Raw genomic sequence first — 24026 nt, 5'->3', positions numbered from 1 at the left:
ATACAACAGACTAGCTCAATATAAATACACAAGACACATATACTAAATATTTATGGAAGGAATAGCTGAATGGATGAATTAAACAATGAACCTGTTCTTACCTGTCTCTGTTAGTTACTTGTAATTGAGGTTGGGGAAAAAAAGGTCCTCTTTCCAGAAAATGAGAAGAACTTTCTGGCATAAGTGGCTAGAAGTAGAAAGGAGAAAGGCAAGGTGTAGGGGTGGAGGGCCCTTATCTTCAGCAACAGAAATGCTCCCACAGTCCTCGATAAACCAGGGAAGATAGCAAGGGCTCTCTGGTAGCGGGAGAGTATCTTAGCAGGTCTGGGTGCGACAGGCAAACTTTGGGCTCAGCCTCAGGCTCAGCAAAGGGATGGATTCTAACGGTTACTTTGCTAGCTGAAGAGGCTGCTTCCTGCCTGGGTTCCCCCCCCCCCACACCTTTATACCAGGCCAGCTTGTGAATGTGAAGGAGTGGCCCCTTCTCCAACGTGTGGGGCTGGCGAGACAGGAGTTGTCTTTATCACTGCCTGCCATGTGGCCATTCAACTGGATTCGGAGGAAGGGACTGCTCTGTTGATCTGCCATGTCCCCCTTAGTCTCTGAAATCAACTGAATTAGAAAGGGGAGGTAGTTTCCCATTTGATAGGTCAGGAAATTACACCAAAATCCTTCCAAATCTAGAGTCACAGGACTCATTAGACTTCAGCATTCTTCTTATGAGAAGGTCTGAGAATTTATTTATTTAAAGGAGGAAAAGGAGGAGGAAGAAGAAGAAGGAGGAGGACGAAGATGAGGAGGAGGCGGGTGGGGGGGGGGGGAAGGAATAAGAAGAAAAAGAAGAGGCTGCTAGGTACCAGTGGCTCATAATCTTGTAATCCTAGCTACTCAAGAGGCTGAGATCTGAGGACCAAAATCCAACCAGCTCAGGCAGACAAATCTGTGAGACTCTTATCTCCAATTAGCCATCAAAAAGCCAGCTGTGGAGGTGTGGATCATGTGGTAGAATACCAGCCTTAAAGCAGAGAAATCTAAGCAAGAGTACAAAGGCCTGAGTTCAAGGGCCAGTACTGCCACAAAAAAGGAAAAGGAGCTTCAAAAGTAAAATTCAATACAGATGTCATATCACCTAGAAAGTGGCACTTGTTGGCCTTGTCTTTGGAACAATTTACTTGTGAATAGATACCTATTACAGCAAAGGATGGCTACCTTTTATTGGACACTTACGGTGTGCCAGGCTTTTTTTTAAGTCTTGTTTTCTTATTTAATCTTGATAACGACCTGTTGAGATCAGTAGTGATATAATTCCAATTTTGCAGATATAGAAACTGAGGGTCAGTAGTTTACTAGCTTGCTCAGGGTTCTACAACTATAGAAGTGTGGGATATTGAATTTATTAATTATTTTTAATTTGTATGTGTGTGCTAGTACTGGGGCTTGCACTCAGGGCCTGGTGCTCTTGTTTGGCTTTTTTCACTCAAGGCTGGTGCTCTACCACTTAAGCCAAACCTCCACTTTCGGCTTTTCTTCCGATTAACTAGAGAGAATCTCATGAGCTTTTCTGCCCAGGCTAGCATCAAACTTTGTTCTTCAGATCTCAGAGGCTCGTGCACCCAGCTAGGAGGTGGAATTTAAACCCAGGTCTTCTGACTCTCTGCCCTCACCGTATTCATTGTATTAACATCCCCCAAGTTTCCTGCCAGCACCATTTTAGCAACACACGCTCCCAGGCCCACACCTAATGTACCTGATCAAAAACTCAGTCACTGGCTACACCATGGAAATGAAGGATAGGCCAAGTATAGGAGCACATACATCTGGGTAGGTATATAATCTGAACTCAGTGCCAGAACTGCTAAGGTCAATCCATGTTCTGTCAGTCTAGCCTAGCACAAGACAGGGCAAGACCTACCCACTTAGCATTCGGTATTGGTAGTTTTGTGGTGCAAATAAGGGAATGGGCTACTTGTAGAAGCAGACAGCAGGTCCAGCCGTGTGTTCATAGATATTAACTCAGGGCTTGGCCTTAAGCAGTAGGCTTGCTTTGGGAAGAACAGGAGGGAAGTTTCAGCTAGCGGGAAAGATACGGGAGGTGAGAGTTATGACTTTGGTGGTTTACCTGGTGGTCACTCCTTTTAAGTACATGACATGATGAGTGGCAGGTCCTTCAGGGGAAGAGACTTGTGCTCTGGCAGGGGTGCCCTGGCAGATGAGATGATTAACTTGTCTTTTTCTGTGATGCAGAGGTTGGCAAGGCCATTGTTATCTTCTAAAACATGGTGGGCAACTCCATGAGCCTGCACAATTTTTAAGTCAAAGGCAAGGGTTGATGTGTAGAGAAAAGTCACAAAGATGTAAGAAATAGAAACGACACTCGAAGGCACTTTTAGCTCTGTCCTGGGCTGCCAATTGGCATTGTAATTATAATAAAATGTCACAATGTTTTGTGTTTGTCCCGATGGCTGCTCTGGATTAATATAATACTCCCAGCCTACCGTGTCACAGATGAAGGGTTGTATATTCCAAACAGATCGGCATGACACTGTACAGCCAATATTGCCCAGGTGCCCTGGCACTGAAGTAGAGAAACCATCCCAGATGAAGCCATCATCCATATCAGGCAAAGCCAGGTAGTAATAACCTAAGCATTCCACAATCACATTGTCAGCTTTTTAAGCGCTCATAAAGCATCTGGGGCTGCCCATTTTCAAGGAGGGGACAGCTGCGTCCCACGCCTGAGAGAGGCTGCCCTGGCTTTTCCATGTGTGGTAGGAATAGACAGCCTCAGATATGGTAGTGTGGAATATTGGTGTTGGTGGCCAGGACCTCTGTTGTCTTCTTGGAGATCCACATGGTGATAGGTACCATTCCAGGTGTCAATACTTCTATCCACTGGGGGATGGGTCCTGCATTAGCCAGCCTTTATAGGCATCATGACAGGTAGATGTTTTAGGGGATGATAGGTAATACTTGACTTCTAGAGATTTGGCTCAAATCTATACAGCCAGTAAGTCTCATTTATTATCTGCCCTCACTCAGTCTAGTATGGATGCTTTGTGAAACAAGAAAAAAAAAAAGGCAAACTGTCTGGTGGCTCATGTCTGTAATCCTAGGGATTGAGGAGTCTGAGAGCGGAGGATCACAGTTCAAAGCCAGCCCAGGTAGAAAGGTCTGTGGGACTCCTATCTCCAATTAACCACCAGAAAACCAGAAGTATCACTATGGTTCAAAGTGGTAGAGAGCTAGCCTTGAGCAAAAAGAGCTCAGGGGCAGTGCCCAGGCCCTGAGTTCCAGCCCCATGACTGACAACATAAAAAGCAAACTGAAGAAGGTTGAAGGTCCGGGAGCTGGTGGCTCATGCCGCTAATCTTAGCTACTCAGGAGGCTGAGATTGAGAGGATGGAAGTTCAAAACCAGCCTGGGAAAAAAGTTCATGAGATCTCTTTCTCAACCAATAGCTGTATATGGTGACATATGCCTGTTATCCTAGCTACATGGGAGGCTGAAGTCAGGAGCACCACAGTTCAAGACAAGCCTGGGCAGGCAAAGTTCTTAAGGCCATCTCAGTGAAGAAGCTGAGAATGATGGTATATGCCTGTCATCCCAGCTATGGTAGGATGCATAAAATAGGAATACTGTAGTCCAGGTATGTACTTGGGCAAAAAGGTGAGACCCTATCTTAACTAGTTTGAGAGAACTTGGGCCAGGATAGCTAGTAGTTGAACCCTAGGCATTTGATCACAAATTCCATTAAGGTTGAGTACTCTCAAGGTATTTTGTAACTAGAAAAACTGTCATTAAACAGAAATGGGAAAATTGAATGGGTTTGAGTGATGATAGGGAAAGGATTGTAAATTGTCTGGAGACTGCTTCTCTCTGAGTTCAGAGGTAGCCACTAGAGCATTTTCTGTGTACCAGATGCCATGCTGGTCGTCAAAGACTTAATGCTAAACAAGACACGATCTCTATCATTAAGAGGCTTGCCCTATCTAAGGATGAGTGTCAAGGACACATTCACCAACTTCATGGTCTAGCAGCAAGCCACTGTCCCACTGGAGCTCAGAGATGGGTCTCAGCCAGTCACTCTGAGCCAGACATGGTGTGGGCTGTCCTGTTCATTTGCTCAGCAGACTCTGAGCTCTAGCTATTACAGAGACAGAAGAAGGTCAGACAAGGAACTATACTCAGGAACTCAGGGAAGTACAGCAACAAAGACAACAACAAAAATCTGAATAACTAAACAAGACACAGCTGAGGATCAGAGTGTCTTAGCCATGCACCACATAATGACATGTCAATTAGTAATGGACCACATGTATGACAGTGGTCCAATCAGATTATAAAGGAGAGGAAAGATTCTTTTTTTTTTTTTTGGGGGGGGGGTCCAGTCATGGGGTCTGAACTCTGGGCCAGGGCGCTGTCCCTCAGCTCTTCAGCTCAAGGCTAGCGCTCTACCTCTTGAGCCACAGCACCACTTCTGGCTTTTTTCTTTTTTTGCTTATGTGGTGCTGAGGAATCGAACCCAGGGCCTCATGCATGCAAGGCAAGCGCTCTACCACTGAGCCACCTTCCCAGCCCAGGAAAGATTCTTACTGCTTACAATTTGTTTGTGTTTTGAGCTGTTATTACAAAAAAAAAGGAAGTTAAAAGATTATAAAATTAAAAGTTTGTAAGTCGGATGCTAGAGGCTCATGCCTGAAATCCTAGCTACGTAGCAAGCTAGGATCTCAGGATCATGTTCGGAGCCAGTCCAGGCAAGAAAGTCTGTGAGACCCTTATCCCCAATTAAAAAAAAAAAAACAACTCAGAAAAAGCCAAACGTGGTGCTGTGGCTCAAGTCATAGAACACTAGCCTTGAACAAAAGAAGCTCAAGGACAGTAACCAGGCCCTGAGTTCAAGCCCTAGGGTAAGCACACAAAAAATGAGGAGTTTATAAAAATGTTATAGTAACTTAATGTTATTTTATTACTGAAGAAAGAAAATTTAGTATAGTCTAAGGTAGTGTCTTCATAGTGTCCAGAGGTATAGTTATGTCCTGGACCTTCACACTTACACATTCACTGAATCACCCAGAGCAACATCCAATCCTACACACTCCATTCACGACTGGTGCACCACTATTTATCTTTTATATTGAATTGTGTGTGTGTGTGTGTGCTGGTTCTGGGACTTCAACTCAGGGCCTCACACTCTTGCTTGGCTTTACTGAAACCTGGCACCCTACCACTAGAGCCAGGTCTTCACTTCTGGCTTCGGGCTAGTTTATTAAAGATAAAAGTCTCTCAGATTTGTCTGCCTTGGTTGGCTTTGACCTTTGGTCCTCAGATCTCAGCCGCCTGGGAAGCTAGGTTATAGACAGGAGCTGTCAGTACCCAGCTTTTTTTCTTTCTTTCTTTTTTTTTTGTTCTCAAGACTATAACTTTGCCACTTGAGCCACAGCTCCATGTCTGGCTTTTTTTTTTCATCATATAAGATGATTCTAAACAAAATGAACTCCAAGACATGGACACAAGAGATTTTTCTTTGTTGTTGTTGTTTTTAATGTACTATGTGATTTCTTGTTTCTTTTGTATGTTATTCCCCTATGGTGTATCCCTTGTTGATTTTGGTACCCTGGTATTGTAGATATGTTTATCTGAATCAGGAAATGGAAGGAGAACAGTAGAATGGTGAGACAAAGGACAAGGGAGGAACGAATGCAGCAGTGATATTCACAAGACAATATGTTGGAAATGATCTGTGCAACTTGGGAAGGGGGAATGGGGGAAAGTAGGGAAAAAATGAGGGAAGGGGTAACAAGTTTGACAAGAAATGTACTTATTACCTGACTTATGTAACCGTAACCCCTCTATACATCATCTTGACAAAAAAAAAAAAAAAACTTAAAAAAAATGTTTCATGGACCTTTCTTCCCTGGTCTAGCTTCAAACCTTAATCCTCAGATCTCAGCCTCCTGAGTAGCTAGGATTACAGGAGTGAGCTACCAGTGCCCAGCCAATCTGAAGGCTTTTTGTTTGTTTGTTTTTGTTTTTTCCAGTCCTGGAGCTTGAACTCAGGGGCTGGTCACTGTCTCTGAGCTTCTTTTGCTCAAGGCTAGCAGGCATGAGCTAGCTAGAACTTTATCACTTGAGCCACAGAGCCAGTTCTGGCTTTTTCTGTTTATGTGATACTGAACAATCAAACCCAGGGTTTCATGCATGCTAGGCAAGCACTCTACTATTAAGCCACATTCCCAGCCCATTACCCAGCTTTTTATATAGGATTTTTAATGCAACATTTCTATGTTTAGATACATTTTGACACACAAACATTTTACCATGGTGTTACAGCTACCTACAGTATTCAGTAAAGTCACATGCTGCACAGGTGTGTAGCCCAGGGGCATGAGGCTAGACCATATGGCTTAGGTGAAAAAGGCTACACCATCCTAGGCGAGTGTAAATATCGGATGTTTTACAAGGATGAAATCATGTAATGATGCTTCAGAGTGGATTGCCATTGTTAAGGGATGCATGACTGTATTTCACTTAGTTATTCCTTCATTTATCAGCTAGAAAACAAATGCTTGTCATATGACAAACATTTCTAGACTCTGAGTATAAGACAAATATAAAATAGACACCATTCTTTTATCAAGGTGCATGCAGCTTAGTGTCAAGTCCTTTTATTGTTGTTGTTGTTATTATTATTATCATTATGATTATTAACAGGGACTTCTTGCCAGTCACTGTTCAAATACTTCTATGATTTCTCTCATTAATTCCAAAGTGACCTGTGGGTTTCCTACACTGTCTTACAGTGATAAAATGGAGGCAGCCTCCTCCCTAATATCTAAAATGATCATAAGAGCACAAAGGAAAGCTTCAATTACTTACCAGAAAGGCTTTCTGGAAGATTCAGCTTTGCACATGGTGCCTGAGGAAGTGTGAGTTTGTCTAAGCAGAATCATCAGAGCAAAAACCTCAAATAGTGAAATCGTAGGAGCTGCCCCACGTGGGGACAGGTTAAGAGGCTGGCATGACGGGATGTGGAAAACCCAAACACGGCACCTGCAAACATGCGCTCCCCTGCCAGTCCTCTGTAATGACAGGAATTTGTGGCCACTTTCTCCATTCACCTAGGGTTTTTTTTTGGTGGTGGTGGTGTTTTGTGTTAAGGGCATTCTTCAAGTCTGACCTCCTCAGGAGCCAAGGCATCTCCAAGGCCCTTGTTAAACTCAGAAGGATGTATCCGGAAATTGGAGCAAAAGCAGAGGGCCTGCCACTCCATCGCCTGAACACACACACACACACACACACACACACACACACACACACACACACACACACACACACACACACAGAGTTGCTACGGAGATCGAAGTAAACACCAGCCTTTCTTGGATGAGAATAATTGAGTGGTCCCCCTTTGTGGCTGGCGTAGAGGAACAAATTAGATGGGTAAATTAGCAGTTCCTGACAACATTAGCAGCCACTACTTCCCACAGCGAGCGCCAGCTCACTCACCCTGGGCCTCTCCAATTCTTGGCCTCTCAATCAGTGCACTTCCTCTCTCCTTGAGAAGCCAGAGTGCCCAGAATATCACGGGAAAAGCTTAAAGGCCTGGGCCCCCTTTGGAATCTTTTCATTTTAAAAGACTATTTTAATTACCATGTCTGCTGGCTCCTTGAAGAGAAAAATGAGCTGCCTCACAGTCATCTATGCGTAGGGCGTTTAATGAAGCCTGCTAACCAGCAGGTGATGTAATCCCGGTGGCTCTCAATCAGATCTAAGCTGTCTGCCCCACTGATGCCTTCTGGGCTAATTGCTCTGCTTCGCACCTGTTCCTTCTTGTGAGGCCCTAGCACCCTAGCACCTGGTGCTTGCGCTGTCTCCTCTCTGCTGGGGCAACTGCTTGCCCGTGTGGACAGCATGGCCTACTCTACAGTTGAGAGCCTGGGGGACCAGTGGCTGCTCTTTGAGGCGGTGACAGACTCAGCGCTTGGAGGGCTGGGCCTGCCAGGAGCCTGGTTGTGTCTATCTCATGGGGAGGAGGCTCACTTTTGCACTGGTCTCTCATACGAGATGTGCTCCACATGGATTCACCATGGGAGACCTGCTATAGCTGTGCCAGCTCTCAATCCCTGCACTGGCCCCAGTCCTAATTCAGGTCCTCATGTTCAGGGTTAGAACACACAGAAGACTCATGATCCTCAGCTTTGTCTCCTTTATCAGACTGTCTGTGTGTGTGTGTGTGTGTGTGTGTGTGTGTGTGTGTCTGTCTGTCTGTCTGCCTGCCTGTGTGTACAGGGGCTTGAACTCAGAGCCTGGGTTCTGTCCCTTAGCTTTTTCGCTCAAGGATGGCACTCTACCAAGTGAGCCACAGTTCCATTTTTGGCTTTTTGCTGGTTAACTGGTGATGAGATTCTCTAGGATTTGTCTGTTCAGGCTAGCTATAAACTATAATCCTCAAATCTCAGTCTTCTCTGAGTAGCTTGGATTATAGGCATGAGCTATAGGCTTCTAGCCAGATTTCTTTTTAAATCATTTTGCTGTAGTGAGGATGGAACTCAGAGCCTTGTTCGTACCAGAGAAGCATTCTACTATTGAGCTGTACCTCCAGGCCCTAGATGATGCTGTGACTCAGCTTTGAACCAGCACACACATCACATAATATCCAAGAAGCCATCTTAGATTCTGCTCCCATGTTTTCCCCTCTCCTCACGAAGGCTCCTCCATTTTGATATCTCTCATGTTCCAGCAGCCAATGTCTGCTTTTCCTCTTGCTCAATGCAAGACTGTATAGGAATGTCCAGAGATAGACCTGGATAGAAACGGTGGCTCAGCATTCGTGAGCTGGACATATCTACAGAAGGTACTCAGCCTCTTAGAACCACAGCACCCACACTTGTAAAAGGGGGGACCTTGGTACCCACTCTGTAGGTTTGTTGAGATGCTTAAATAAGATAACAGCAGGAAAGAGCTTGCACAAGTGCCAATATTATGTAATACACACAGGATTGTCCCACCCAGCAGTAATTTCAGCATATAAATATGATCTTTTAAGTTGATTTCAAATTCTTCCCACTTGGCCTCTTCTTTTGAACCCCCTCAGGATGTACAATGGTGATAAGTGTGCAGAAGTCACGCCTATTGGTTGGCTCTTTATTGGCTGAGTAAGAGAAGATTCTAGATTCTCCTTTCCTTTGTCTTCATCACAGCTCTATATCAGTACTTCTCCCTGGCAGGCCTTCTTGATCTTGTCTTTGGAAGCCTAACAGGCTCCTCTTTCCCCTCTTTTCTTCCTCTTCCTCCCCTCCCCCATCCCGCAGGGAGCTCTCTGAGTCTTGAAGTCTGGCTTTGTATACTATCATTGCCATTCCCTGAATTGGTCTCATCTGTCTGCTACCTCCCCCACCATGTATCATCTGTCTGCAAGCACCAGGCCCTGTCCCAGGCTGACAGCTCACCCACCCTCACCTCCATGTCTCTTCCAAGAATTAGCAGCCCACCTTGGTCCAGAGATAACTTTTATAGCTCACCTCTGGCGGTAGCACCTCCTACCTTCCAATTAGGAGCCTGTCAACACCCAGGCCATCATTCTTCCTGCAGCAGCTGACAACAAAGCCTGCTGAGGCTGCTTTGGGAGGGGAGTCAAGCAAAATTCGTGCTGGCAACACTGAGCTCAGAGGTGACATATAGGTGATATGCCTATAAGCCTGACTCCTCTTTTTCTATACTCTGAAGCAAAAACATGGCACCTGGCATCCAGCAGGTACTCAATAAATAAACACACAAAAGTTGGAAAAGTGAAGGGTGTGTAGTTAGCTAGGGGATTCTCTTTCTAGGTGTCTGTTGAAGTCTAGTTCATTTCTTTCTCCCATACATGCAAATAAGAAAGTTAACTCAGCCAGTAGTTGGTGGCTCACACCTGCAATCCTAACTACTCAGGAGACTGAGCTCTGAGGAGTGAGGTTCAAAGCCAGCCTGGCCAGGAAAGACTGTGAGACTCTCATCTCCAATTAATCACCAGAAAAAGCCAGAAGTGGTACTGTAGCTCAAGTGGTAAAGTGCTAGCCTTGAGCAAAAGGAGCTTAGGGACAGTGTTCAGGCCCAGAGTTCAAAGCCCAGGGCTGGCAAGAAAGAAAGAGAGAAAGAAAGGAAGAAAGAAAGAAAGAAAGAAAGAAAGAAAGGAAGGAAGGAAGGAAGGAAGGAAGGAAGGAAGGAAGGAAGGAAGGAAGGAAGGAAGGGAAGGAAGGAAGAAGAAGAAAAAAAGAAAAGAAAAGAAAGAAAGTTAGCTTACAAGTGACTTTTTATAAGCTTTTCTTTCCTGTATCTTTCTGGCTGAAAATGACTTGGACCAGAAAAGAGAGATGCCTGGCCAACTTTGTCTTCTCCCTCCATCATCTTTACATCCTCCGAGTCTGATGAGGCTCTCTGACATTTGGGGCCATTGTCAGAAATTGGAGCTGATGAAGGAAGAATGACACAATCTAACATTTGTCTTATCTGACAATGTGGTCTGGTGGTTTGCACAGGGGCTCTGCAAGTCGGAAGTCTGGTTTTCTATTTCTGGACCAGAAGGGAAACTGGGTAACAACAGTCTTCGGAGCTCTTGTCACTCTTGCTTTCTCTTTCTCTTGGTCCCTGTCATGAACTCCCATGTTGGACTGGCTTACCCACTACAGACAGGAATTCACACAAGTAAGGAAATGTATCCCCTTTCTGACCCTTAATGATGAACTGATGGAAGGTCACCTAAAGATTTAGAAAGCCAGGATGGTGAGTGAGCAGGAGAATGGTATGGGGCCAAGAGAATAATAAGGCAATGATGACAGACTATTAGAATAACCACATCAAACCAACCCATTTCTCTACTACCACTGTGAGCCTGAAATTGTGGGCAGCCTTTGACGATGAAGATCTTGTTGGCTAGGAACACCCTGTATGTCTGAACCTGGAGAAGGGTAGGAAGCGGAGTCTTGCTTTGCCCTCCAGAGAGCAAATCTAGAAGTGAGGAAATGGGTGAATCTTAGAGAAAAACCAAACAGAGCAGTGACAAATGTGGTGGAGTCTGAAAGGGACAAGAGGAAGAGAAGAGAATTTGGATGAGATATTTTGAAAAGCAGAGAACTATAATGACATTCTTTATTATTGAACTTGGGATTGTTTATATGGCAGCTTTGGGAAGGCCTCCCAGAGGGATTATCTGTGTCAAATCAACCTGGCACAGTGAGAAGAAGAAACCTCCAAGGGATTCCATTATACCCCAGGCTTCAAAGTATGTAGACATTTAGCAGGATGCTGGCAACTCACACCTGTAATCCTAGCTTATTAGGAGGCTGAGACCTGAATTCAAAATCAGCCCAGGCAGAAAAATTCTCAAGATTCTATCTCCATTTAACCATTAAAAAAGCCAGACTGGAGATATGTCTCAAGGGGTAAAGTGCAAGCTCTGAGTGGAAAAGCTCTGAGTCCCAGGCACACATGCATGCACGCATGCATGCACGTATGCGCGCGCGTACACACACACACACACACTCAGAATGATAGAAAACTTTTCAACATTTGACCAGTCAAATGATTGAACTGTAACTGTGCAAGGTCCTGGATTGTATCTAGAAAGAACAAGGCAATTTGGGGGAAGAATAGTCAACGACCATATCATTTCCTTCCTCATTTCTACCCTGCTGATTTTTTGGTCTCAATTCCTGCTACTGTAGTTGTTTGAACAGCCAGAAGGCTGAGAGACTTTAGAGGTATCTTTACAGTGAGACTGTAAAGAAGTATAACTAAACTGAGCCGTGGGCGGGCGGGAGGGTGGCATTTGCTATGGGCTACCTATCTCTTTGGTGTTCTCAGTGTTCTTTCTCTGTGAGAGATGCTCATTCAGGTTAAAAGTAGAAGCATATGGGCACTGGTGGCTCAGCCCTATAATGCTAGCTACTCAGGAGGCTGAGATCTAAGGATTTTGGTTCAAAGCCAGCCCTGGTAGGAAAAGCCATGAGACTCTTATATCCACTTAATCATGGGAAAACCAGAAGTAGCATGTGGCTTCAAGTGGTAGAACACTAGGCTTGAGCAAAAGAGCTCAGGAACAGCAGCCAGGTTGTGAGTTCAAGCCCCACAACCACCAACACCATCAACAACAACTAAAGAAAAAAAACACAGAACAAGCAGAAGGTCAGGCTATGGTGGGAATATGATGTTCTTTCTATTAGATCCCAGTGTTTATATAGCAACAAAAGCCAGCTGGCGAAGGCTTGAAAAACCAAAATAAACAGACAAACAAAAAACCAGCTGTATCTCTGGAGGGGCAACATTAAGAGAAGAACACTAACTTTTCAGTCAGAAAAGCCTGGATTTGACTCAAACTTACCTCCTCAGTCGCAGAAGCATTCATCTATAAATGGAGATTTTAAAACACTCTTGAGGCTGATGAGAAAATGTAATAAGATATTCAATTAGTATAGTTCCTGGCACATAGTAGGTTGTAATTTGTTGTTCCTCCATCCCAATGTGCATGCTGAGAGTTAGTTTATTTATAGGAATTAATCTGGCTTTGAACTCCTAGATTCAAGTGATCTTCCTCTTTCAGTCATTCAAGTAGCTGGGACTGCTGGCATGTGTGATCATGTTCAATTCAAGACTAATTTCATTAAAATTTTTTTTTTTTTTGCTGGTCCTAGGGCTTGAACTCTGGACCTAGGCACTGTCCCTGAGCTTCTTTTGCACAAAACTAATGCTCTACCACTTGACCCACAGTACTTCTTCCGGCTTTTTCTGAGTAGTTTATTGGAGATCAGAGTATCTCAGACTTTCCTGCCCAGGATGACTTCAAACCAAGATCCTCAGATCTCTGCTTTCTGAGTAGCTGGGTTACAGGCATGAGCTACCAGCACCCGGCCAAGACTTAATATTTTTTTTGTAGGATAAATGAACTTATTAATACATCCAAAGGTTGAATATTAGTGAATATCCCTGCTTTATCTGTAGTTACTAAGTCATTAACATAGCTTATGGCTGATTCCAACATACCCATGTCATAACGCTGAGTTTGATAACAATTGTATTCTATCGGGATTCTCAAACTGAGAGTCCTGCGCGAATCAGGCATGCATGAAAAGTAGTAAACTCTTCTTTCCTTATTTCACTTTCAGGACAGTTGTGAGACTCTCTTTTGTATTATAAGAACAGCAAGATAACCTGCATAACATTGAATGATAACTGATTCCCATTGTAGGATTTACAGATCAATAAGACAGCAGCAAATGGCCAGTGTAGGCATGAGAAAATGTTCAACATCCTTAGTCACTGGGAAAATGCAAATCAAGACTTTATTTTTAAATACCACCCCCGTACCTCCCCCCCCAAAAGAGTGTTCATTGGCTTTGCAATGAAAATCAATGCTGTTGGTGGTGAGAAAGCTTTCAACTGGCAAAGGCTAGCTATCAAAGTAGCCATGCTGATTTCAGGATGGTGACTAAGGCCCATGATGTCACCCTATTTCTTGCTAAGCAAGAACCTCATGCTGTTCTACCAGATAGCAGCAAAGCATTTGTCTCATTTTCTTTCCAATGTGTTCCCATCTTTATTGACAGACAAGGTAGCTTAAGCTGGGTCTAGACATGTCTGAACTAGTCTGATACCCATGGGGCAGCTCCCTCACTAGGACCTAATTACTGCAGGATCAAAGGGCTTTTTGGAGGATAGCTTGTTCCAAGGAGGAGAAACGTTGAAGGGGGCATCTGTCTCGTCTGAGGACAACAGGTAAGAGCAGAGGGAGGGCAGAAATGTTTCTGAGAACAGCTCTGGGGCCCCCAGCAGAGTCCTAGAGCAAGTAAGCTATAATAAGACAGGGAGTGAAAATTGAATCAAAGGCTTTTCACGGAATGTCCAGGGGACAGCAAGCCACAAGGCACTGGGGCTGGCTGCTGGGGCTGTGAATAATGATGGTCGCACTACTGGCTTCAGAAGGTGATGCACTAAGGCCCAGTGTCAGTTGTCTTGCCTCTCTGAAGCAGCAATTTGGAGATCATTACATATTCATTCCTTCAACGTATTTATTCAATGGTATTCTGTGCCAGGGTGGGCATCACAGATTTTGGTACAGAAATCAGTACCCTCAATCTGTATGTGTTCACATACAAATCCAAGGGATTTGTTTCTAAAACCGTGGAGGAAGGGAAAAATGAAATTGGGGGTCTAGTGCCCCCTCTGAGCAGGGAAACTAATCAACTCTTGCCTGGTTACTACTTGTGGCAGACTTTTTTTTTCCACATCACAGACTTGAACTCAGAGATTCACGCTTGTTCAGCTTGCTTGCTCAGCAGGTGCTCTACCACTTGAGGCATACATTCAGCCTGACTTTTTGCTGATTATTTTGGAAATGGAGTCTCATGGATTATTCTTCCTAGGCTGGCTTTGAACTGTAATCCTCTGGATCTCAGCCTCCTGTGTAGTTAGGAGTACAGATGTGAGCCACCAGCTTTGGCCTTCTGCCTGTTTTTTGTTTTTTTTTTTAATCTGCTGGCTTGTGTAGTTGGGGGAACTGATTCATGATGCTCATGTGTAAAATGAATGGGCTCAATAACATTGGCTCACGAAGGTCTTATTTTCTTTAACCTTTTACAGGTTGAACTCCTAGTCTCCCTAATAAGAATAATGATTCTGAAGCAGGCATTTTTCAAAACAACTTACATTATGTTACGATGCTACTTGGGATTATAAGCTTGTAGAATGATCCATATTTCTCCCTCCTCACTCCTAATCTTGCTCATTCTTTCAGATCCAGATTGAATGACGACAACCCCTTAAATCTTCTGGTATGTTCTCTTGCTGTGGCACCTTTAGTACTGACAGGCCAGCACCAAATTCCAGTCTTGTCTCAGTTTACTTATCTCTGTGTCCCTAGAAGACTCTCAAAGCTACATCTTGGGTGGGAAAAGGCTCGCTTTCTTTCTTTTTTTCTTTTTTTCTTTCTTTCTTCTTCTTTATTTCCTTCCTTCCTTCCTTTCCTCCCTTCCCCCCTCCTTCCCTTTCTTCATCCCTCCTTTCTTTCCTCCTTATCCTTCCTTCCTTCCTTCCTTCCTTCCTTCCTTCCTTCCTTCCTTCCTTCCTTCCTTCCTTCCTTCCTTTCATTCAATGATTCTTTTCATAACAATGCTAGGACCTTGTGCCAGAAGCCTTTGTAGATCTCCCTCCGTGGGTACTATTTTCCCTACCTGCTGTTGATGGAGGCTTGGAGACATCCAGTCATCCCAAGTGGCTCAGCTAGGAAATGGCAGAGTGACATTTGAACAGGGATCTTCACAGTTCAGAGCAGGGATACTAGGCTGTCCCTGGTTTGAGGTTGTAGTTAGTAAACATGGTGTGGCAGCCCGTGTTTGCTCCTCTCAGGAAGGATGGTGGGCTCCATTGGGTACAGGATTCAGGGCAGTTGCCCCTTGGGCACATGGACAAATGTCCTTCACTCCAAAGAGAGGTGAAAGGCAGCGAGAGGCTTCCACATACTTCATTCCTCTGTGTGAGCTTGAGCCCTGTCCATTTCTTCTTGTCCACTCCAGCTTGAGGCTGCTTACTTCTGACGACTTAGACACCATAGAAAGGCACATGGGTCCCTCTACTTCATCCAGGTGCTCATCTCTCTAGACCAGATTGCTAGATGTGCTAGGTGATTTTTGATAACACTAACATTGTGTTTTTCCTTCTTAAAAGAGGCTTTTAACTTGAGTGTCGTAGCTAAACCTCTTCCTGCCTGAGAAACATTTTCGTGTAAAACACCTTAGAAAGAGTGGACAAACATAACCAGTGTACCCATATCACCTTTCCCACCACACGGGATTCTGGGAGCAGCACTGAAGGGCAATCCCAGCGACTGTTCAAATGCCAGTCTCGCAACATCTTTTCTTGCTAATTCTCATTTTCTTGTTTCCTGTTCTCTCTCACTTTCACATGTGCCTTACATCTCTCCGTGAGTTTCTCAGGCATTGCATGGTCCCCCTCTCTGGGGTTGCTCAGCAAAAATATTTGATGTGGCTTTCGGAGCTCCAGCTGACCACATCTGGGCACCCTGACACCCAACCCACAAGAAATTTCTCCGTTAAACGCTTTGAGGTCCAGATTCTAGAGTAAGTACAATTGTGAGCCAAGATACACACTTGAGGAACAGAACACCTTCCTTTAAAAGCCAGTCCATCACTTCCTAGAACATAACCTTTCTTTCTGACCCTGCCCTCTCCAGCCTCAGGCCTTCTGCACCCAATTGACCCTGGAAATCTGATTCTAGAGCCCTTCTGTTCCTGGTCTGACTTTCTCCCCATTTATGATGCTGGCTGAGCCTAATCTCTAGCTTAGGACCAGTCTGCCAACCTGTTGCCAACTCCTGTTGATGCTTTAGCTTTGGCTTGGCATATTCCACCTGGCACTGTCTCCCAGCAATGTCTGAATGCTATAAACACCTGAGCCTCTGCTCCTGAAACCAAGTCCTGCAATGGGGAGGTCATAAGCACAACTTCTAGTATCAAATTCACTGTGCTGGAACCCTAGTGCTATTGTTTATTGGTTATGTAACTGTGAGCACATTATTTCACCTCTCCATGGGTCTATTCTGTTACCTATAATAGGCAAGGACTATAACACCCATTTCATGGCAGTGTTGTAAGGACTCACTGCAGTATGGTACATAAAAGGCTCCTAACAATGCTAGGACATGAAAAGGGCTCAATAAGTACCAGCTATTATCATTATCTTCATAGGTGGGTTTTTTTTTATTATTTCCAAATAAGCAACAAATCTCTTCCTTTTCCCTGAGATCTGAAAGCTTTTAAAAAAGGACTATGCCCAAAGTAGGTGCCATTAGAAATAGACCATACTTCCTTCCACGGGCCTCTGGGGAACACACACTACTTCTGCCTGCTTCCAGCCTGCTCAAGATGTTTTCTGTCCATAATCTATCTTCAGGCCTGTACCCTGGTTAGCTATAGACACATCTGCATTCAAGTGATTTTGACTGATACACATATAAACAGCATCAGTCTTCACATGCCACACCGCCAGAGACAGTCTCAATGTCAAAGCTCAAGGGAGTCCAAGGAACAACTTGAAGATGCTGAACCCCCAGCCCTTATAGCCTAGAAGCTTCCAGGACCAGAGCAGAGCAGGGCTGGTTTTATGAGCCAGTGAGACAGAGAAAAAGAGGTAAGGAGAAAGTAGCAACCAGAAACACCAGAAGAGCAGATAGAACCGCCTCTTTTGAGAAATTGGTAGTTAAATTCAAAGGACTTTGAGTCTTCGGCCATATCACCCTGAACACGCCTGATCACATCTGACAAAGGACTTTGAGCAAAAACTAAGTGCAATTTAGAGAGATGACAATGACTAAGGAGATCAAGCTGACAGAGCAAGCAGAATGCTGTACAAGGAATGGAAGACCATAGAATTCAGATGGCAGAAAGTTAGTATGCATAGAGAGGCATCAAAAACAAGAGTTGTAGGGCTGGGAAGGTGGCTCAGTGGTTGAGCGCTTGCCTTGCATGCAGGAGGCCCTGGGTTCGATTCCTCAGCACCGCATAAGCAAAAAGAAAAAAAAGCCAGAAGTGGCGCTGTGGCTCAAGAGATAGAGCGCTAGCCTTGAGCTGAAGAGCTGAGGGACAGCGACCAGGCCCAGAGTTCAGGCCCCATGACCGGTCCCAAAAACAAAAAAACCAAACAAACAAACAAACAAACAAAACAAGAGTTGTAGACAGAAATATCAGCTTGGTCTGGCTAGGCTTTGGCTACAGATGTTTGAATGGGATACTCTGGCAGGTCTAGATTGGCAGAGCAATGGCCAGATGTGCATAGAATAAAGTTTTTTCCTGATGTCTTATATTCTTACATTCTGCATTTATGTTTTTACCTGCCATTGAAGAAATTCAATGGATTATCACCATTTTAGAGGAATCTGGAAGGAGCTATGATTTACATGATAGAGTGCCAGCCTTGAGCAAAAAAAGTTATGGATAGTGTGCCAGGCCCTGAGTTTAAGCCTCAGTACCAGCACACACACACACACACACACACACACACACACACACACACACACACACACAATCTAGCTATCTAGCAATTTATCTTGTCATGGAAGAAGCAAGACAAGGCAGAGAAAAAAGGGTGATACTGATCCTACCAGGATAAGTGAGCCTCTGGATCCACCCTAATGGAACCCCAAATCTGTTGAAGTTTTGTTGTTGTCATTGTCTATAGCAAATAGCAAACATAGTTATTGCTGTTAAATGTCTATTGCTACTCTTCATTTCTGCCTTCCTTAAGGTATAAAGTTTGAAAACCCACTTGTTTCTATATGCATTAGGTGAATTATGATAACAACGAAAACACCAAAACCTATAGACTTGACATAATTGTTCCCACAATGGTAGGGATCTGGTAAACTGTTGGCCGTGTAGGTTTTCTCTGGCTCAGAGATCCAGGCTGATGAGACTCTGCCATCTTCAGCATGGGAGTTCTCTCCATCCCAGCGTGACAAGGAAAGGAGCAGGAAGGACATAGGATGGGAGACCACTATAGGCCAGAGTTGAAAGTGATGCATAGTTTCTTGATCGCATCCCATTGGCTGGGAGTGAGCCAGTAGGCATGACTACTGCAAGAGAACCTAGGAAATGTCACCCAGGAAGAAGGGCAAACAAATTTGTTAAGAAATTATAACTCCTGATATAAAAGATAATTGTTCCTTTTCTGAATTTAAATGGCATTTTTTTCGCTTGCAATTCCCTTTGGTTTCTTCATGAGGTCTTTGCAGTACCTGATGATTTGAGGCTAGAGGCCCACCCGAGAGAAGCCAATTATTTCCTTGTTGGACTTTCAGGTAAATATTCAAATGTACTTGATAAGTCAATTCAAAAAGGTGATTAAAGATGGAACTTGATGAAGGAAGGGTGATATTGTTCAAAAAGAAATGTACTCATTGCCTGACTTATGAAATGATAATCCCTCTGTACAACACCTTACTATAACAATAAAATTATATAAGAAAGGAAATGGAACTTGAGCTGGGTATCCGTGGCTCACACTTATAATCCTAGCTACTCAGGAGGCTGAGATCTGAGGATCCCAGTTCAAAGTCAGCCTAGGCAAGAGAGTCTTTGAAAGTTTTATCTCCAATTAACTAACGAAAGGAAGTGGAGGTGTAGCTCAAGTAGTAGAGTGAAGAGCCTGAGGCCCTGAGTTCAGTTTCCACTACCAGAAAGAAAACAGAAAGAGAAAATAAGAAAAGAAGCGAGAAAGAAAAAAAAAAAAGAAACAATTTATTAAAGAAAAAACATTATTAAAAAAATCAGAGACCGGGAATGGGAAGGTGGCTCAGTGGTAGAGCGCTTGCCTTGCATGCATGAGGCCCTGGGTTCGATTCCTCAGCACCACATAAGCAAAAAGAAAAAAACCGGAAGTGGTGCTGTGGCTCAAGTGGTAGAGCGCTAGCCTTAAGCTGAAGAGCTGAGGGACAGCGCCCAGGCCCAGAGTTCAGGCCCCATGGCCGCCCCCCCCCCCCCCCCCCCGCCAAAAAAAAAAACCAGAGACCAACCAGCCTCAACTGTAAATAACTAGAAAAAGTAAAATGCATTTGTAGCCTTGGGACTCTACCTCTCTTAGAATTTTTGCATGACTAGCTTCTTTGACCATCTTAGCTTTACAGATTTACAAATGTGATAGAAAGGAATTATAAAGCGGTAGAAGCACATGGAGATGCTCTTTCCCATTAAACTCTCACCGGGACCTTTGAGTGGGAGCATTCCTTTGTGTGGCTGAGAAAACACTCTCTCTTCATCTCTCGGTGTCTCCAGTAGACAGGAGCCCAGAGCTCTCCACTTATTAGATTCTCCTGTAACGCTGCTGGAGCTTGAGTGTTGAAAATCCCCATGAGAGCTTTGCAATAACACGGCTTCCTCTCGCAATATTGGCACCTTACTTCTCATTTTAAAACATTTGCTTATATGCTTCTTGAAGTGCTTTTACAGCCAGAATTGTATTTAGTCCTCACAGCAAGTCTGTGGAGGTGGTGTGAGGTCATTGTCAGAAGTCACATGGGTGTTTAGAACAAAAAGCCCAGATCTCCTGCCTACCCAGTAGTTCATCACCTGCAAGAAGGTTGTTTTTATTCATCTCAAACCATCCCTCCATCCTCACCTCTCACTCCTAGTTTCTATTCCAGGCCAGAAATAGGATAAAAGCCAAAAGATCAAGACAAGGTAAATCTCTGTTCTTGTATATAATACAGTGTCTCTAGCCAGCCTCCAAAGTGGTCTCTTATCAATATATGAGACATTTGTGTACTCAGCTTCCTGTCTAACTTATTTGCATGACAAGAAATTTGTATAACTTTTCCTCATTACATGCTAAGAATCTCTCTACTATTATAGGCTGCCTCTTACTGGGAACATATTTTGAGTGTAGAAGAACAGGGTTTTGATTTGATTGTGTTTTTTTTGTTTTGTTTATCAGTTGTGGGGCTTGAAATTTGGGCCTGGGCGCTGTCCCTGAGCTCTTCAGCTCAAGGCCAACGCTCTACCACTTGAGCCACAGCACCACTTCCAGTTTTCTGAGTGCTTTATTAGAGATAAGAATCTCACAGACTTTCCTGCGTGGGCTGGCTTTGAACTGTGATCCTCAGATCTCAGCCTCCTGAGTAGCTAGGATTACAGGTGTGAGCACCAACACCCAGCTTGATTTTTTTTAAATTATATACTGGCTTATTCACCTCCATAATCACAAGTCACCTGTTGGCAGTTTTCTTAGGGACTTGTAGATAGAAACTGGGTGATTTCCACATAATGATCCCAATAAATGGGTGAGAAATGAGTCTTAAGCCACCAAGTCTTTCACAGTGGATATAACCAGTTTATGTTTAGCAGAAGCTATGACAAGTTTCGCTGATTTGTGAGCATAAAAAAATAAAGCATTTTCCTGTGGATTATTTTGTAACCTGCACATTTTTTCCATAGCCACATTTGCCTTGACCCCAGGGACCAACCTTTGGAGAGCAATGCCTCTCACTAGCGGTTCTCTGATGCTATCATTTCCTTTGTAGGGCCAACAATTAATTATAACAATGAGAAGACATTATTCATCCAGCCTCTCTTCCTGCTCTTAAATCCATACAATTCCCTGATACCTGGATGGTTGTTGACATGTGTGTGCATGAATTCATACACTTAAAATAACCTAATTATAACTAAATGTAAAATACTGATGTGAAAACTACCCAAATAATAACACTACAGGAGCTGTAAAAAAAGTGGTGAGATTAATGGAAGATGTGTCTTTTACTTTACTCACTTTTTCTCTGTATGCTGGTTTTATTATTTCAATAATTCAAGTCTATCTTATTAATTTTAGATTAATTCTGCATAAAAAGTGTAAGCACACTGGGCTCATGCCTATAATACTAGCTACTCATGAGACTGAGATCTGAGGATCTGGGATTGAAGGCAGCCTGAACAGACAAATCCAAGAATTAACCAGCAAAATCCAGTACTAGAGGCATGGCTCAATCTATAGAGTGCCCCGTGAATGAAAAAGCTAATGGGAAGTCCAAGACCTGGAGTACAAAAAAGCGCGCACACCCACCCTCTCACACACACACCACACACACACACAGTAATCACATTGTTATTCCTTCAGTGTTTATGGAGCATCTACTAGGCACCAGCCATTATTCTTCTTGCTAATAGTGCAGGGTAATAAAATACCATTCTCTCTTTCTTGAGAGTTCTACTCAAATAGGTGAGACAGGTCACAAACAAATGATGATCTATACGTCTATTAATTAACATAGCCAACAACTATTTCTTGAGAACCTACTATGTGTTCAAAATGTTTTTAGGTTGTGGATTGGCAATAAACAGCAGGCAAAACATCTTTGCTTCTTTGGAGTTTGTATTTTACTGGATGTAGATGTTTGCTCATTTCTAATGAGAGTAGATACCATGAAGGAAAATTACTAGGGACCTGTCCTAGTCTAAAAGGTCAGGAATGAATCTCTCAAGGAAATGACAATAAAACGGGGCTTTCTTTTGTTGTCCAGGACTGCTACTCTGCCTTTGGCAGGAGTGCCCCAGGTGACCGACTGAATTTGGGTGACTGTTCTCTGCTAAAGATCCATGGCACAAAGCCTTGTCTAAGAGCTGCCAGGAGACTCGTGGCCTCTAGGCTTGGAGCTGCTGGCGCACAGGAATTTAGGAGACTTAGTTTGCATTAGTAGTCCCTGTCCATTGCCACTGCAGTGCATTGTGTGGGCTAAATCCTGATACAGAGACTAGAAAGCCATCCCACCCTGGCAGCGCAGACAGTAACTAATGGGCCTTCCATCTGCAGACGGGGTAAACTGGAGCAAAGAAGACAAATCCAGCTGGAGCCCAGAGGCCTCTGCTTCACTGCTCAGGAGCAACTTGATTTCTGTTTTGTCCCTCCGACTACGGAGCTCTGGGTCACTGGGCTGAACCACTTAATGCACCTCACGCCTGGGTCCTCTTGGAAATGGCTGAAGGCACTTAAATAGAACTCCCAACCTTTGTCCTCAGCTCTGAAACCACAGGTAAGTATTTAGGGCTGTGTTGTATCGATCATGCCTCCCACTGGTACCAGGGGGAAAAAAAATGCCGCGAAGCAAGTCAACTTTCCTGTGACAGGGGAAGTCATTCTCCTAATCCGCTCTCGCTGGACAATCAGGTTGACAAAAACCATTAAGTTTTCTGAGATTAGAAATTCACTGTCAGAGGGAAGCGTGTAGAGAGTTTTCCACTCCATTACACCCAGGACAATAACCAGAGGCCAAGTGACAGGAAAAGGCTAGGCCTTTTTCAAGTTTCCTGTGTCCTTGGGTAGAGGGAAATAAATTCACAAGTGTCTCCTCTTTCTTTTGGGTTAGGACAAGGGATATATATTATCTCATTAATCAATGCAACAGCTGAGCAGATGGAGGCTATTTATTGCCTTTTGATATCAGAGTAAGCTGGGACTCAGCAAGAGGAGGACACTTTCTAAGACACCCAGGTAGCTGGGAGGTAGGAGGAGACAGACCTAGTTAAAGACAGAGCCCTGAGCAGGAGGACTTTGAGGCTAACGACCTTCTTTTCTCCATGCAGATCCATGCCCCCAGCCCTCCCTTGAACATCTTCCCTTTGGTAGAAGCCACAGTTGTAATAACAAATCAGAGCAGGCTGGTATACTGATTGGACTAGACTGGGGACTGCTCCAGATTCTCCCTCTGCTGTGTGACTCCCAGCAAATTCTTGCACCTCTCTGAGCCTCCTTCTTCTTTAATTCATTTGGAAGATAACCTGTAATATCTTCCCCCCCCCCCCACATACCTCTGCCCAAGGGCTATGAAGATTAAGCAGGAGAGGGGGTAACATGGTCAGACAGTTAGCATATTGACTGGTACACAGCCTCTACTTTGAAGAAAGGAAAAGGAAAGCAGTTGGCAATAGGAAGTGGCTTTGTTACTTTTTACTCTCAGTTTATATAAACACGTAACTGAACATGTAGAAAAGAGAAAAGAAAAAAATCACTGATTTTCCAAACCATTATTACTTATATAGTATGCCTATATAAGTATATACTGCTATATTCCTTCCAGCATTTTTGCCAGTGAATCAATCTATTTTTTCCCACAGATCTAAATGTTTTTCTCCTTGGAGGCATTACCTCTGCTCTTTTTCACATAGGTTATATTAAAATCATTTGTTCATATTGCTAGTCTTTATTTTAATGACTGCACAATATTTCATCATGTGTATATACCATTACTTATCTATTACCCTATCCCTCATTAAAATTGTTTTCTTTTTTTTGGCTTTCAAATTTTTTAAAATATTTTTTATTGTAAAAATAGTGTACAGAGGGGTTACAGTTACATGAGTAAGGTAGTGAGTCCATTTCCTATCAAGCATTGTTACCTCCTCCTTTGTTTTCACCCTACCATCTCTTCCCTCCCACCTCCCAACCCTTCCCTCCACCGCCAAGTTGTAAAGTTCGTTTTCAACATAGTATCT

The 24026-nt window shown here is 43.8% G+C and overlaps 1 long non-coding RNA gene across 2 annotated transcripts in view; it reads left to right on the top strand.

Moving 5' to 3' along the window:
- The first annotated feature begins 18783 nt into the window (after window positions 1-18783).
- Window positions 18784-24026, top strand: part of LOC122117666 — a 6906-nt gene continuing 1663 nt past the window's right edge. The window contains exons 1-2 of one of the 2 annotated variants that reach the window (XR_006149220.1): window positions 18784-18844; window positions 22348-22567. This is a non-coding gene — a long non-coding RNA (uncharacterized LOC122117666). Of the gene's footprint in view, window positions 18845-20130; window positions 20223-22347; window positions 22568-24026 lie in introns of those variants that run through there. The other variant, XR_006149219.1, reaches the window with a different exon arrangement.

The sequence above is a fragment of the Dipodomys spectabilis genome, unplaced genomic scaffold (genome assembly GCF_019054845.1).
Source record: "Dipodomys spectabilis isolate Male_0828 unplaced genomic scaffold, ASM1905484v1 ptg000145l, whole genome shotgun sequence".
Classification (NCBI taxonomy): Eukaryota; Metazoa; Chordata; class Mammalia; order Rodentia; family Heteromyidae; genus Dipodomys; species Dipodomys spectabilis.
The sequence above is the reverse complement of the archived record's forward strand: the minus strand, read 5'-3'. Positions and strand labels throughout refer to the sequence as shown.